Raw genomic sequence first — 13,585 nt, 5'->3', positions numbered from 1 at the left:
TTTTCTTAGGGGGCACAAAACACAATTCCCTGTGGCTACATATGTTCTTTCAAACCAAGAGATTAAATGAAAAGCAGAGCCAAATGTGTCCTTTTTTTTCTTCTTCTTTACAGAGGGCGCCCAAAAAAAAATTAAAAGCCACTTTCCTGCATGAGTCATGTCTCCCACAGCATTCCCTTCTCTGGCATTCCCATAACACTTTTCATATGAAAATACACAAAAATACATCTGGAGAACACTGTAATCCCTACTGCCATTGGTCTGGCCTTGAAGGTAATGCAGTAGGTCCATGAACAAAACATATAACTTACATTAAATATTCTACACTACTTATTATATTTTTATGTATAATATATGTGTGTATATATATGTATATATGTGTGTGTGTGTGTGTGTGTGTGTGTGTGTGTGTGTGTGTGTGTGTGTATGTGAACTGAATGCAGACTACATATGATTAAATAAAAGGAAGTACACTTAACATTACAGTACAAAAGAAAATATATGGCTTAAATTGCATGTTATATTAGATTGTAAGAAACAAATGCTTCTCAAACGAAATCATATCCACCTATATCTCATATCTGTCCAGTTTAACACTTATAAACACAGATAATCATGTCAAGTCACAACCAAAACAACCCCACGCCCTCCTTTACACGATTATACGCTTATTTGCATATATGGAGCAGTTGAAGGTCTGTTCTCTGCCTGAATCTGTATACCACATAAATGCAACCTTAAAGACACATATAATTTAGTGTAACAACAAAATATAGAGGATTACTGCCTCGAATGAAGCATGCGGACACAGTTAAGTGCATTAAATCCCACCGTGTTACACTTTATAAGCTGTAAACTTTGTGTTCAGAAAGTAACAGAACAGCAATGCAGCTATACAGAACTGACTGTGTGTACACATCTCAAACAACCGATAAAGTGGTCGTACTTACGGATATATGTGCATCTGATGCGAGTATTTATGATAAGAAATGACCTTAAGTTGCTCCTCGAGCAACAAAGTTGCAGTGATCTGCCAGGAAGTCAATGCAGGCCTGTCAGTTGCTTCGGCTGGTCAAGGAGGAGATCAGGCAGAAGCAGCACATCCGCCGAGTAACTGATGAGTGCACGTGACCGCGCGCGCCAGAATCATTCAAAAATAGAGCGGGCTTTACTAACCGTTATGGTAAATAATTTTTAAAAAATGTAATAAAAACGAATTAATAAATTAATATATAAATAACATCCCTCACTAATAAACCTTGCTCAGTACTGGGAGAAAAATGGCAAGTTTGAGTATCAAGGAATTATTTTTAATTAGCTATTTAAAAGGGAGTTTAACACACCTAATGTGTTATTACTGAGATACAAAAATAACGAATCAAATATGTATTATAAATATGACATCTAGCATTAGCTCAATTAATGAATGATGGTTTCAAGCCCATCTATTGAACTCTATTAAAAAAAATGTCTTAAGCCCGATTCTGACAGTAACCTAATTGTTTCTCATATGGACCTCTGTAAAAATAAATTTACCCTACATATCACCACAGTGATAAAACTCATGGATTCGGATGGCGATTTAGTGGAGGAGCCAGGTTCTGTGGCCAGTCACATGATTGTCAGCTGTAAATAAAATGAATTTTATTCACAAATTTATTCTTATTATTGTGTAAAATGTATTTAAAAATACTTATGTAAAATGTATTCTTATTCCAAGCATATTTTATAATGTATAATCCTATCTATTATTTGATTATTTAAATCTCCTGTTTAAAAATAGGAAAATAGATGCGCTATAGTTGTATATAATTATACGCGATATATATCTGTTTATAATACACATTTTATAATTGTATTGCATACCTGCTGCCATAATCAAGACCCATTTCGAATGTTTACGTGCTTTTCTTCTCTTTCTGCTCCCAGTCATATGTTCTTTTAAATACTTTTCAGCATTTCAGAAATAAATATGTATGGAAATTACACCGAAGTATAACTTATGTGTTCAAGAGTGCTCAAAAAGGTTTAAACACTGAATTTTGAATCGATTTCTTCTCGTAAACTCAGAAATGTGGATTCGGACAGCAATTAAATTACCACACGACCTCGGTGTTTGTCAAAAAACAGTATAATTCGGCCGGGGATTTTTACAGGGTGGTGAGAGATAAACACCGACATCCTGGATTCGGCCCTTACAAAAAAATCCTGCAGGAATCCTGCAGGAAAAATCCTGCAGGACCTACACACCACATACCTGCACATTCCTACAGGATCCCACAGGATTTTCGTGACCATTTTCCTGTAGGACTCCTGCAGGAATCCTACAGAAACCTACAGGAAACATGCAGGACTTCCTGCAGGAAACCTACAGGAAACATGCAGGACTCCTGCAGGAAACCTACAGGAAATCTAATTTGCATTAGTGTTCAATTCCTATAGGACATCTGCAGAAATCCTAATGAACTATTATGTATATTCATCATGTTGGATTGCTGAAGGGATATTCAGAACCTCCTGTATAACAACACACTTTTTAAAAGCAATGTTGTGTCTCAAATTTAAATATCACCAAAAATTAAAAAAAGACTTCAGAAAATGTTAATTGTGAATTATTTATTAGTCAAAAGAGCTTAAAGATAAAATGAGATAAGTGTGACGAAAATGAACACTCTGAACAGAACGTGGCCCATCATTCTTCAGAAACCAATAACTCTGGACTCTGGAAAAAAAAGAGAGAAACATTTTTGCCTTAACTTTTAATAAGTTAATAAAATATGCATAAATATAATTACATGCATATGTAACAGTGAATTTGCCCTCACCTCTTATGTGCTTCACCACTCAGTGTTGCAGCGTAACAGTGTCCTTCTTATGATGCCTGAGAAATATGAGTATACACTACATATATAAATACTGAAATATAAGGTACTGTAATTATAAGAACTGTAAATGATTATCTTTCAGATTAGTTGACATGTGAAACAAAATATTTAATGAATAACACTTAAAATATTACAAATATATTAGAAAGTAAAACCTGCTAAGGAGTTTATGTTCATCATTCAATTTTTCCGTAAAGCAGCCGAAGAAACTTTCGTGGAGTTTCTGGAAATTTCTTCGAAACAGTGTCTGAAAGAGAAATGTATATAAAGTTCAGTGTCAGATATTTGTTATGAGAGCATATATACTTAAAAACCTTTAACACCTTTATACCTATAATAAGTTCCACTTTTGTGGGGTCCAGAGGGGGCTTGGCTTGTGATTCCTTGTTGGCATTTCCAATTTTTCCAGAAAGGCTGTGGGTAGCTAACATGCTCCTTCCAAAAACAGCCACGGCTAAATCCTTAATCATGGCTGACCATGACGTGCCCCCTCTACCACATGCTTGGAATGTATCCTTTGCCATGTTTAGTTTTTTGTGGATTTCAACCTGTGCAATACACATTAAATAATAAATTGAATTGGCCACATTTTTGTAATCTGCGTTTTACAAAATCCTTATGCTTTCCTAAATCTCACACACAAATAATAGACTTATTATATGGTGTGAAAAAAATAAAATAAAAAATAGTATTCTCACATGGTCCAGTCCAGAAGAGCTAAGATGTGAAGAGTTGGCTGGTTGAAGGGCAGCGCTGCAAGCTGCACTTGTTAGGGAGGTTTGCACAGCATGCTTGTTTGCACTTCTGTTTGGCAGCAACTCCGCAAATCTGTTAATAATCTCTAAATAAAAAAAGCAATGTTTAAATGAACTCATTCATTCATATAGCAAAAAAAAAATCTATAACCATGTATATCAATAGCCTACCATTTTGCAGTTTAAAGTTCAGGGCCTTTAGTTGCTGATTCTCTGCTCTCAAGGCCTTTATTTCATTTCTCAGGTCATTTAATGTGTAATTTTCTTTGTTTTTTTCTTCTATTTTTTTTAGCAACAGTGTGTCATTTTGTGTTTTTTCCACCTAAGTTGAGAGACAAAATTAAAGTCACAGAACAACAAAAAGACATGCATTGTCACTTAACTCTTATACGGTCTTCGGGGTGTTTTTGACCCGCAAATGGCATTTGCTACAATTTTTAAAAATGTTCTCTTTGTCCAAATGTCATGAGACTTTGTAAAATGGTCAACACTTTCTAGATCTACAAATAATAAAAAAAAAATTGGAATGATATCTTGATTTTATGTTAGTGTGAAAAAAAAAAGTAACACTCATGGTCTTTGGGGTCTCTAGAGACAAAATTGAATTTTGTTACAAAATAATAGTTTTTTTTTAAAATGCAAATTTCCTGTTTATTAATGTTTTTACTCATTTGTGCAGTTTTCTGAGGATTTATGATATTTTTATTTATTTATATAAATTAATAAATAAATATGTTTTGGAAAATTTTGGCTTGCAAAATAAATGTGCCACTCACAAATTGCAGAAACTCATAGACTGTATGAGATTTATATAAATTTAAAAATATCATAAATGCTCCGAAAACTGGAGTAAAACTGGAGTAAAACATTAATAAACAGGATTTTTTTTTTAACTATTATTTTGTTACAAAATTCAATTTTGTCTCTAGAGACCCCAAAGACCATGAATGTATATCTCAAAACGAAGACCGCATTAAACAATGTTGATATAATTTATCAGGAAGTTAGATTTTACTTTTTTAAATCTCTTGATCTGGACTTGATCTGGACTTGATGATGGGGTGTTTTCTGGACTGAATATTATTTTCCTTTTTATTGCTCTCTTTTCAGGCAGCTTGCACTCCTCTTTTGCCTTCGCTCTGACTCCATCCGATTTAGGCGCTTCAGTAGCTTGTCCTTATTTTCTGTACAGGAAAGGAAATTCATTATTTCAAATGAATAGTTCAACCAGAATTTTTTTTTTTTAAATATGCATGCATTCACTCATTCACCAATCTCACCATTCATCTTGAGAATAAGTGCAGGAGAGCTTTCATCTTCATACTTTACATCAACAACATCCCCCTCATGAACTACAGATTGAAGAATGTCTTTTCTCTTTACAATGTCCAGAGAGGCTTCAATTTCTGTCCATTCAATTAATGCCCACATTTTGTCTATAATGGAAAAAAAGGACTACAATTTAAAACAGATAGATAGATAGATAGATAGATAGATAGATAGATATTCAAAGAGATTTAATCATTTCAATAGCAACTCAAAACCGTTTTAACTTCATTGTTGCTATATGTTTCCATGGTAACATATTACACTTAGTTAACTGTGTTAAGAAATCTTGTGGTTTGTCAGCATTTTATCGTTGTGTTCACTACACCATTGTTCTAAGGTGTCTTTTTTACTTTCAAGTATTTTAATTAATGAAAAATTAAGTTTTACTTACCCGATTCACCAGTAGACGGCGCAGCTGCTCCGAATTCACAGCGTATGACGCGTTTCCTCGAGTGTGTGCGCGAGCAACAAAATAACGGAAATGTAGCGACAAAGTAACGCGCTTTGAGACCAGCAACACAACTGACTTTTTACTGTAAGTACAACGCTTATTTATTTATCTTTTATTTTAATGAAAATATCTATATTTAAAGGTGTTATAGCCTATTTTTACTGTTACATTACCATTCAAAACAAATAAGCAAGAAAACATGGTTGCTATGGCAACCACACATTAACTGAGGTTGTGCTACAGTAATTATGGTTTTTGTTAAAACCAGATTAACACTATTGAAATTCAGACTCTTATTGGATTCTTCATTTTAAAAGTGACACATTTCATGCCTGGTTTATAAAGTAAGAAAAACACATTACTTAGCCTACTGTGCAAACACATTACTTTATATACCAACCTAATGTAAGTTAGCATACACCTTTAAATCAAGATCATAAGAATCATTATAGTAACCCTAAAGTCTTAACTTTGTATTTCTTATCTTTGTTACTTTTCGATCCGATGCAGTGTCTTAATTTTGCACTGTATTTTTACCTTGCAGTCAGTAACTCTATAAAGACAATGGAGTATAAGTTGTACTTGCAAAGCAAGAGTACAATTCCAAGTAGCACTAAAAGAAGATGGAGTGATTGCCATAAAGGTACTGGCTTGTGGACATTGGATTGTATTTTATTTTATTACTGATTTGAGATGGAACTGAGGATTCTTTTCTGTTGCTTTAAGGTTTTAGGAAAAAGCAATATAAAGCATGGTTGCAAGATCCAGTTCGTCAAGTAAGTACAAAGTTTAAATGCAGCTTATGTCTCATACCATTATAAGATGTTACATTACTATTATGATACAGTAGGGCTATTCAAATCTGGTCCTGAAGGGTCACTGCACTGCAGGGTTTAGCTCCAAAACACACCTGAGCAAGCTAATCAAGGTCTTCAGGATCACTAAATCACAGGTAGATAAGTTTGATCAGGGTTGGAGCTAAACTCTGCAGGGCAATAGCTGTCCAGGATCAGATTTGAAGAGCCCTGTAATACAGTATATCATGACTAAAATGATCACCGCATAAATTATTATTTTTTAATTTGAGCAACAAAGTCACATTTGTATGTGTTTCTGATTACAAGGATGACACATCTAACAGTGAAGATGAGAACAGTTCCTCATGCTATAAGACCGAAACAGCACCACATCATACCTCAGTAGGTTGTTGTAATTTCAGCTGTTCTTCTATATACTGTATTGTAATGTGGGCTATCTGTTGACTACTTTTCCATGTTTCTGATTACAAGGATGACACATCTAACAGTGAAGATGAAAACAGTTCCCCATGCTATGAGACTGACACAGAATCATATCATACCACAGTAGGTTGCTATTACAATATTTCAGTTATTCCTACTAATGTGGGCTATCTGTTGACTGGATTATCTATGGCTTTGACTGCAAGGACGACACATCTGACAGTGAAGAAGAGGATTGGAACCAACTCGGCACAACACAAAACTATACCATGGTCAATATTTTATATATATTTATATTTTTTTAATTGAGAAATTAGGATGAAATTGCATCTATTTAGCACTGCTTGTACTTAGTTTACAAAATAGCTAGAGTTTTTTCTGTGTAGCAGGAGAATCTGACAGTGAAAATGGACCACAAAACTGGCATATGACAACCCCTGAGGACAACACAGTAAGTAGATTTGCAGTGTCAAAATTTGTATGTGTTAAGTTTTTTTTTCTTTGTTTGCTTTCATTTAAATGTGCCAGATTCATTTAATATATTGTCTTTGCTATGTCAGTATAGTGCACTGCACTGGTTTGACTTCAATGGGACAAATACAATGTAAGGTCTATGAACAGCTTCTGTGATGTTGATTACCAGTGAAAATCATTTTGACTCATTCATTCATTTGAAAAAAAGAGAGATCTGAAGAGCTGTATTTTGTACTAAAATGTATATACTTTTCCATAACAGACTACCAGTCAAAAGTTTTTGGACAGTAAGATTCTCTTCTGCTCACCAAGCCTGCATTTATTTGATCCAAAATATAGAAAAAGCAGTAATGTTGTGAAATATTTTTCTATTTTAAGTGACAATGCAATATATTTTAAGATGTAATTTATTCCTGTGTGCAAATCTAAATTTTCAGCATCATTACTCCAGTCTTCAGTGTTACATGATCCTTCAGAAATCATCCTAATATGCTGATTTGCTGTTCAACTGAATTTATTAATAAACATGTATTATTATTATTATTTCAATATTTAAAACAGTTGAGTACATTTTTATCAGGATTATTTGATGAACTGAAAGATCCAAAAATCAGCATTTATCTGAAAAAGAGATTATACATACTTCAAAAGCTTTTTTGGGGGTAAAGACATTTATAATGTTACAAAAGATTTATATTTCATATAAATGCTGTTCTTCTGAACTTTCAATTTATTGAAGAAACCTGAAAAATCTACTCAGCTGTTTTCAACATAATAACAACTACAATAATAATAATAATAATAATAATACTAAATTGAGCAGCAAAACAGAATAATATGATATTATAATATGATTTATGAAGGATCATGTAATGATGCTAAAATTTCAGCTTTGAAATCACAGGAGTACATTGCATCTTAAAATATATTCAAATAGAAAACAGTTTAATTTTAAATAGTAAAAATATTTCAAACTTTTTGTTGTACTTTGAATCAAATAAATGCAGGCTTGGTGAGCAGAAGCGACTTCTTTAAAAAACAAAAACATTGAAATTCCAAAACTTTTGTCTGGTAGTGCACTTTTAGGGCATAGTATATGTAGGCAAATTAGGATGCAGCCTGTGGTGTTAGATTATATTTGAGCTATACTATTGAAGGCTATAGTGTACATGTACAGAATAAGGTATCATGTTTAAATAGAAACAATTTTGTGTTCCTTTCAGATGGATGCTGAAGCATATGACAACACACAGAATTATGATGGAGAGAACCCCAAAACAACACAAGACAAGATCTATCCCACTGCTAAGATTAGTAATGAAGAATCACAACTGGCAATTTTATGCTATGCTCTTAGGCACACCACAACAAAATCCGCTCTTGGTGACTTATTAGACCTAATTAATCTACATTGCCCAGAAGGAACCAACGGAGCACCAAATAGTCTTTACACGTTCTTGAAGGAATTTGATTATAATTCATTTGAAATAGTGTACATCTGCCCCACATGTCATCAATACTTTGGTAATGAAATCCCAGCAAATTGTGATTCATGTGGTTTTGAACCAGGGGATAAGAACTCTCTTATTAAATCTGGTGACGTTTTCATGAAATTGTCCATAAGAAAACAATTGGAAGACAAAATGTCAGATTCTACATTTACAGCAGCACTGAATTACAAGTGGACCAGAGTCAAAAGCAGTCCAGACAGTGTTCAAGACATATTTGATGGTGAAATGTATAAATCAGTAGGTCCCTGAATGATTCAAATCAATTCAACCTTTCACTTACATGGAATGTTGATGGTGTCCCTATTTTTAAGTCCTCTCCTTTTCACATTTGGCCAATCCAAGTAGTAATTAATGAACTTCCCCCAGATATGAGAAGTAGGCATGTGCTCCTGGCTGGTTTGTGGTTTGGTGCTTCTAAACCTAAAATGAATTCCTTTTTGCAGTCATTTGTTGATGAGTGCGTTCAGTTAGAGCAGGAAGGTCTAACAGTGCAGCACAGAGGACAAAGTACACAGATGTATGTGTTCAATCTTGTCTGTGTATGTGATTCGGTTGCTCGCTGCTCTGTCCAAAACACTAAGCAATTTAATGGTGAATATGGATGCAACTGGTGTTATCAGAAGGGAGAAATAGTTGCTAAAGGAAATGGTTTCACTAGGGTGTATGTGTCGCAAACAAGAGATGCAAGACCACGCACCCACAGCCAGCATTTTGATGATGCTAAAACAGCAGTCGAAACAGGCACATGTGTTAAGGGAGTCAAAGGGCCATCCCCTTTAATGCTTTTAACATTTTTCAATATAATTCTGGGATTTGCTTATGACTACATGCATGGCATTTTGCTGGGTGTCAGTCGGCAATTAACAACTTTATGGTTTGACTCAAAATATCATGGAGAGAGATGGTATTTGGGAAGAGAAATAATCAACATTGACAAGCGACTACTTGAAATCAAGCCACCAGTTAATATTACAAGACCTCCACGCTCTGTGAGGTTGCGCAAATATTGGAAGGCCTCAGAGTACAGGAATTTTCTTTTGTTTTACAGTCTTCCATGCTTGAGTGGCATTTTATCATGTGATTACATAGAGCACCTACTACTCCTTGTCCAAGCAACATACTGTCTATTAAAAGATGACATGTGTTCTCATGACATAGATGTAGCAGAAAACCTGTTAAAAACTTTTGTGAGCCGATTTGAGAGATTGTATGGCAAATGTCATGTTAGTTTTAATGTGCACATTTTACAGCATGCAGCACAGTCAGTACGAAACTGGGGTCCACTATGGTGCCAAAGTGCATTTATTTTTGAAAGCCACAATGGTAACTTACAAAAGCTCTTCCATGGCACCCAGGCAGTTTCAGAACAAATAGCCAATAGCTTTTCTCTTTTTCAAAGTATCCCGCGACTTTTATCTACTGTTTACCACAACAGTGTAAAAACAACAAGCAAGGATTTTGTTGACCGTATGTTACGTGGGTACAGACTTGCCACAAACTGTGTGAAAAAGACAAACATGATCTTTCTGGGCTCACCTACAGTAAGAATGCCAACACCTAGGGAGGCATTTCTATTCAGAGAACAGGACATTGATGTCCACCAATGTGCATTTTATTCAAGAGCTATAATGAATGGGAACAGGATTCATTCAAAGGCAAGCACAACACTGTCAAGAAGAATTAACCATGCAGTTGTAACAGAACAAGGCACAATGGCACTGGTGAGATCGTTTGTTGATGTGGGTCTTGATAGAGGCTATGCATTTATTGATCCAGTTATTACAGCCAAGTTTAACCTGGTTAAAGATAAACAAACAGGAACTGCTTTCTCTGGGATAGTTAGGGAAAATTATATTTCAACTGATGTTAAATTAATCAAGTGCGATGTAATTAGAACAACTTGTGTTTACTTAAGAGATGTGGGACTTGTACACAATTTACTTTGCATTCAACCCAACAAATGGGAAGCTGACTGATTATTATTCTACTGTACTTTGAACATTCTTAAACATCTGCAGTTAATACATGTACAGTAATAAATAGCTCTGTTTTATATACACTGATCTCTGTTTTAAATATATGTACAATGATAAATAGCTCTGTTTTATATATGTACTCTGATCTGTTTTATATATTTAGCTATATACACAATGATAAATAGCTGTTTTAAATATATGTACAATGATAAATAGCTCTGTTTATACACTGATCTCTGTTTTATATATTTAGATATATATACAATGATAAATATGTACAATGATAAATAGCTCTGTTTTTAATATATGTACAATGATATTTAGCTCTATTTTATATAAATGTACAGTGATAAATGGGATCCTTATGGCCTTCTTATGAGTACAGTAGCCTATATTGCAGACTGAACCTGGTTGTATTATAACACTTTTTTTTATATAGTTTGTTAGTATGCATTTTGGAATTTGGAAAATGTATTTGGGCCAGTTGAATGCATAAATATTTTCTACAATATGCTCCACTGCTTATATCATTATTTGAAAAATCCTTTGTAATGTAACAACTGCATGAAGTTCCTGATATCTGTCCAAAAAAAAAAAAAAATTAACACTCCAGCAAAACCATAAATTTTACATCCTGCAGGAATCTTATCATTTCTGTAGGATGTTACACAATCCTACAGGATGTCAGTGGACATACCTGAAGGAATCATAGAAGTACATAAGAAATCCAGCAGGAGTGTTACATTCCTGCAGGACATAACACAGTTATACAGGAACAATCCTACAGGACTCCTGCAGGAATGAGCCCTGTCCTGTAGGATTTTTATTCAGTCCTACAGGATCCCTGCACATAAAACCAAAATCCTACAGGACTCCTGCACATAAAACCAAAATCCTACAGGACTCCTGCAGGATTTTTTTGTAAGGGGGACGGCATTAAAATCACCAACTACCCCCTGTAAATGGTGAAAATCACTTACATCCCCCTGAGAAACAATTACCGTCGGTATAGGGCTTTAGTGTTGATAAAATAACCATATTGTAAATATCACATGAATAAATAGCTTTTTTGTTTTTATCAACCCATTGAAAATGAGGTAAATATAAATCCCAAACAACTTGGAAGAAAGTGAGCATGTCTGAGCCATGGACTCCCTCAGGAATTTCAAATTAGAATAGCCATTTTAATTTATGAATAAAAAAGGTTTGTGGATAACATTACTAGAACAACACATGAAAGTCTCTTCATTACTGAGGGAACACAGTGAATTAGCCTTCCAGATTGGCCTACAAATTGACATCACAACTGCAACGCCCAACTACTTAAAATGATTAACAAAAATCTCAGAGTCTATTAGAGTCTATTTGACCTTGTTGAATGGACATTCAGGATGAAGGATGACATTATTATTGACTGATTTTTATATGCTTTCATAAATATTCCATGGTGTTGACTAGACTCAGCTGTGAAAACTAAGAGATGCTGAATTAAAAAAAAAAAGGAAACAATAATGGGTTTTTTTTTTAAAGGTAGGCTGTAGTTCTGATTTTCTTCACTTTAATATTTTAATATTATCTATTACGTTACGATCTTAGGACGGTCATATCAACAGAGTGATAATGCAATAAAACATAACTAACAATATATATATATATATATATGACAAAATGAACTATATATACAGGTGCATCTCAATAAATTAGAATGTCGTGGAAAAGTTCAGTTATTTTAGTAATTCAACTCAAATTGTGAAACTCGTGTATTAAATAAATTCAATGCACACAGACTGAAGTAGTTTAAGTCTTTGGTTCTTTTAATTGTTATGATTTTGGCTCACATTTAACAAAAACCCACCAATTCACTATCTCAACAAATTAGAATACTTCATAAGACCAATAAGAAAAAACATTTTTAGTGAATTGTTGGCCTTCTGGAAAGTATGTTCATTTACTGTATATGTACTCAATACTTGGTAGGGGCTCCTTTTGCTTTAATTACTGCCTCAATTTGGCATGGCATGGAGGTGATCAGTTTGTGGCACTGCTGAGGTGGTATGGAAGCCCAGGTTTCTTTGACAGTGGCCTTCAGCTCATCTGCATTTTTTGGTCTCTTGCTTCTCATTTTCCTCTTGAAAATACCCCATAGATTCTCTATGGGGTTCAGGTCTGGTGAGTTTGCTGGCCAGTCAAGCACACCAACACCATGGTCATTTAACCAACTTTTGGTGCTTTTGGCAGTGTGGGCAGGTGCCAAATCCTGCTCGAAAATGAAATTAGCTCTTTAAAAAGCTGGTCAGCAGAAGGAAGCATGAAGTGCCCCAAAATTTCTTGGTAAACGGGTGCAGTGACTTTGGTTTAAAAAAAAAAACACAATGGACCAACACCAGCAGATGATATTGCACCCCAGATCACAGACTGTGGAAACTTAACACTGGACTTCAAGCAACTTGGGCTATGAGCTTCTCCACCCTTCCTCCAAACTCTAGGACCTTGGTTTCCAAATGAAATACAAAACTTGCTCTCATCTGAAAAGAGGACTTTGGACCACTGGGCAACAGTCCAGTTCTTCTTCTCCTTAGCACAGGTAAGACGCCTCTGACGTTGTCTGTGGTTCAGGAGTGGCTTAACAAGAGGAATACGACAACTGTAGCCAAAATACTTGACACGTTTGTGTGTGGTGGCTCTTGATGCCTTGACCCCAGCCTCAGTCCATTCTTTGTGAAGTTCACCCAAATTCTTAAAATCGATTTTGGTTGACAGTCCTCATAAGGCTGCGGTTCTCTCGGTTGGTTCTGCATCTTTTTCTTCCACACTTTTTCCTTCCACTTAACTTTCTGTTAACATGCTTGGATACAGCACTCTCAGCTTCTTTGGCAATGAATATTTGTGGCTTACCCTCCTGGTGAAGGGTGTCAATGATTGTCTTCTGGACAACTGTCAGATCAGCAGTCTTCCCCATGATT

General features: G+C 34.8%; 1 protein-coding gene and 1 long non-coding RNA gene across 2 annotated transcripts in view; both read right to left on the bottom strand.

The window, feature by feature from the left end:
• syne3 (spectrin repeat containing, nuclear envelope family member 3) overlaps nt 1-1,115 on the bottom strand; it is a 35,115-nt gene extending 34,000 nt beyond the window's left edge. The window contains 1 exon segment of the mRNA XM_058749133.1: nt 951-1,115. The gene's annotated coding sequence lies outside the window, so the exon portion shown is untranslated.
• A 1,490-nt stretch (nt 1,116-2,605) lies between these two features.
• LOC131523506 (uncharacterized) lies at nt 2,606-3,073 on the bottom strand. The gene is made up of 3 exons (XR_009266795.1): nt 3,041-3,073; nt 2,826-2,881; nt 2,606-2,722 (listed from the first exon to the last, which is right to left on the bottom strand). It is a non-coding gene; the product is annotated as an uncharacterized LOC131523506 (long non-coding RNA).
• Between the last annotated feature and the right edge of the window lie 10,512 nt (nt 3,074-13,585).

The sequence above is a fragment of the Onychostoma macrolepis genome, chromosome 17 (genome assembly GCF_012432095.1).
Source record: "Onychostoma macrolepis isolate SWU-2019 chromosome 17, ASM1243209v1, whole genome shotgun sequence".
In the NCBI taxonomy this organism is placed as follows: Eukaryota; Metazoa; Chordata; class Actinopteri; order Cypriniformes; family Cyprinidae; genus Onychostoma; species Onychostoma macrolepis.
This window is presented reverse-complemented; position numbering and strand designations above follow the sequence as displayed.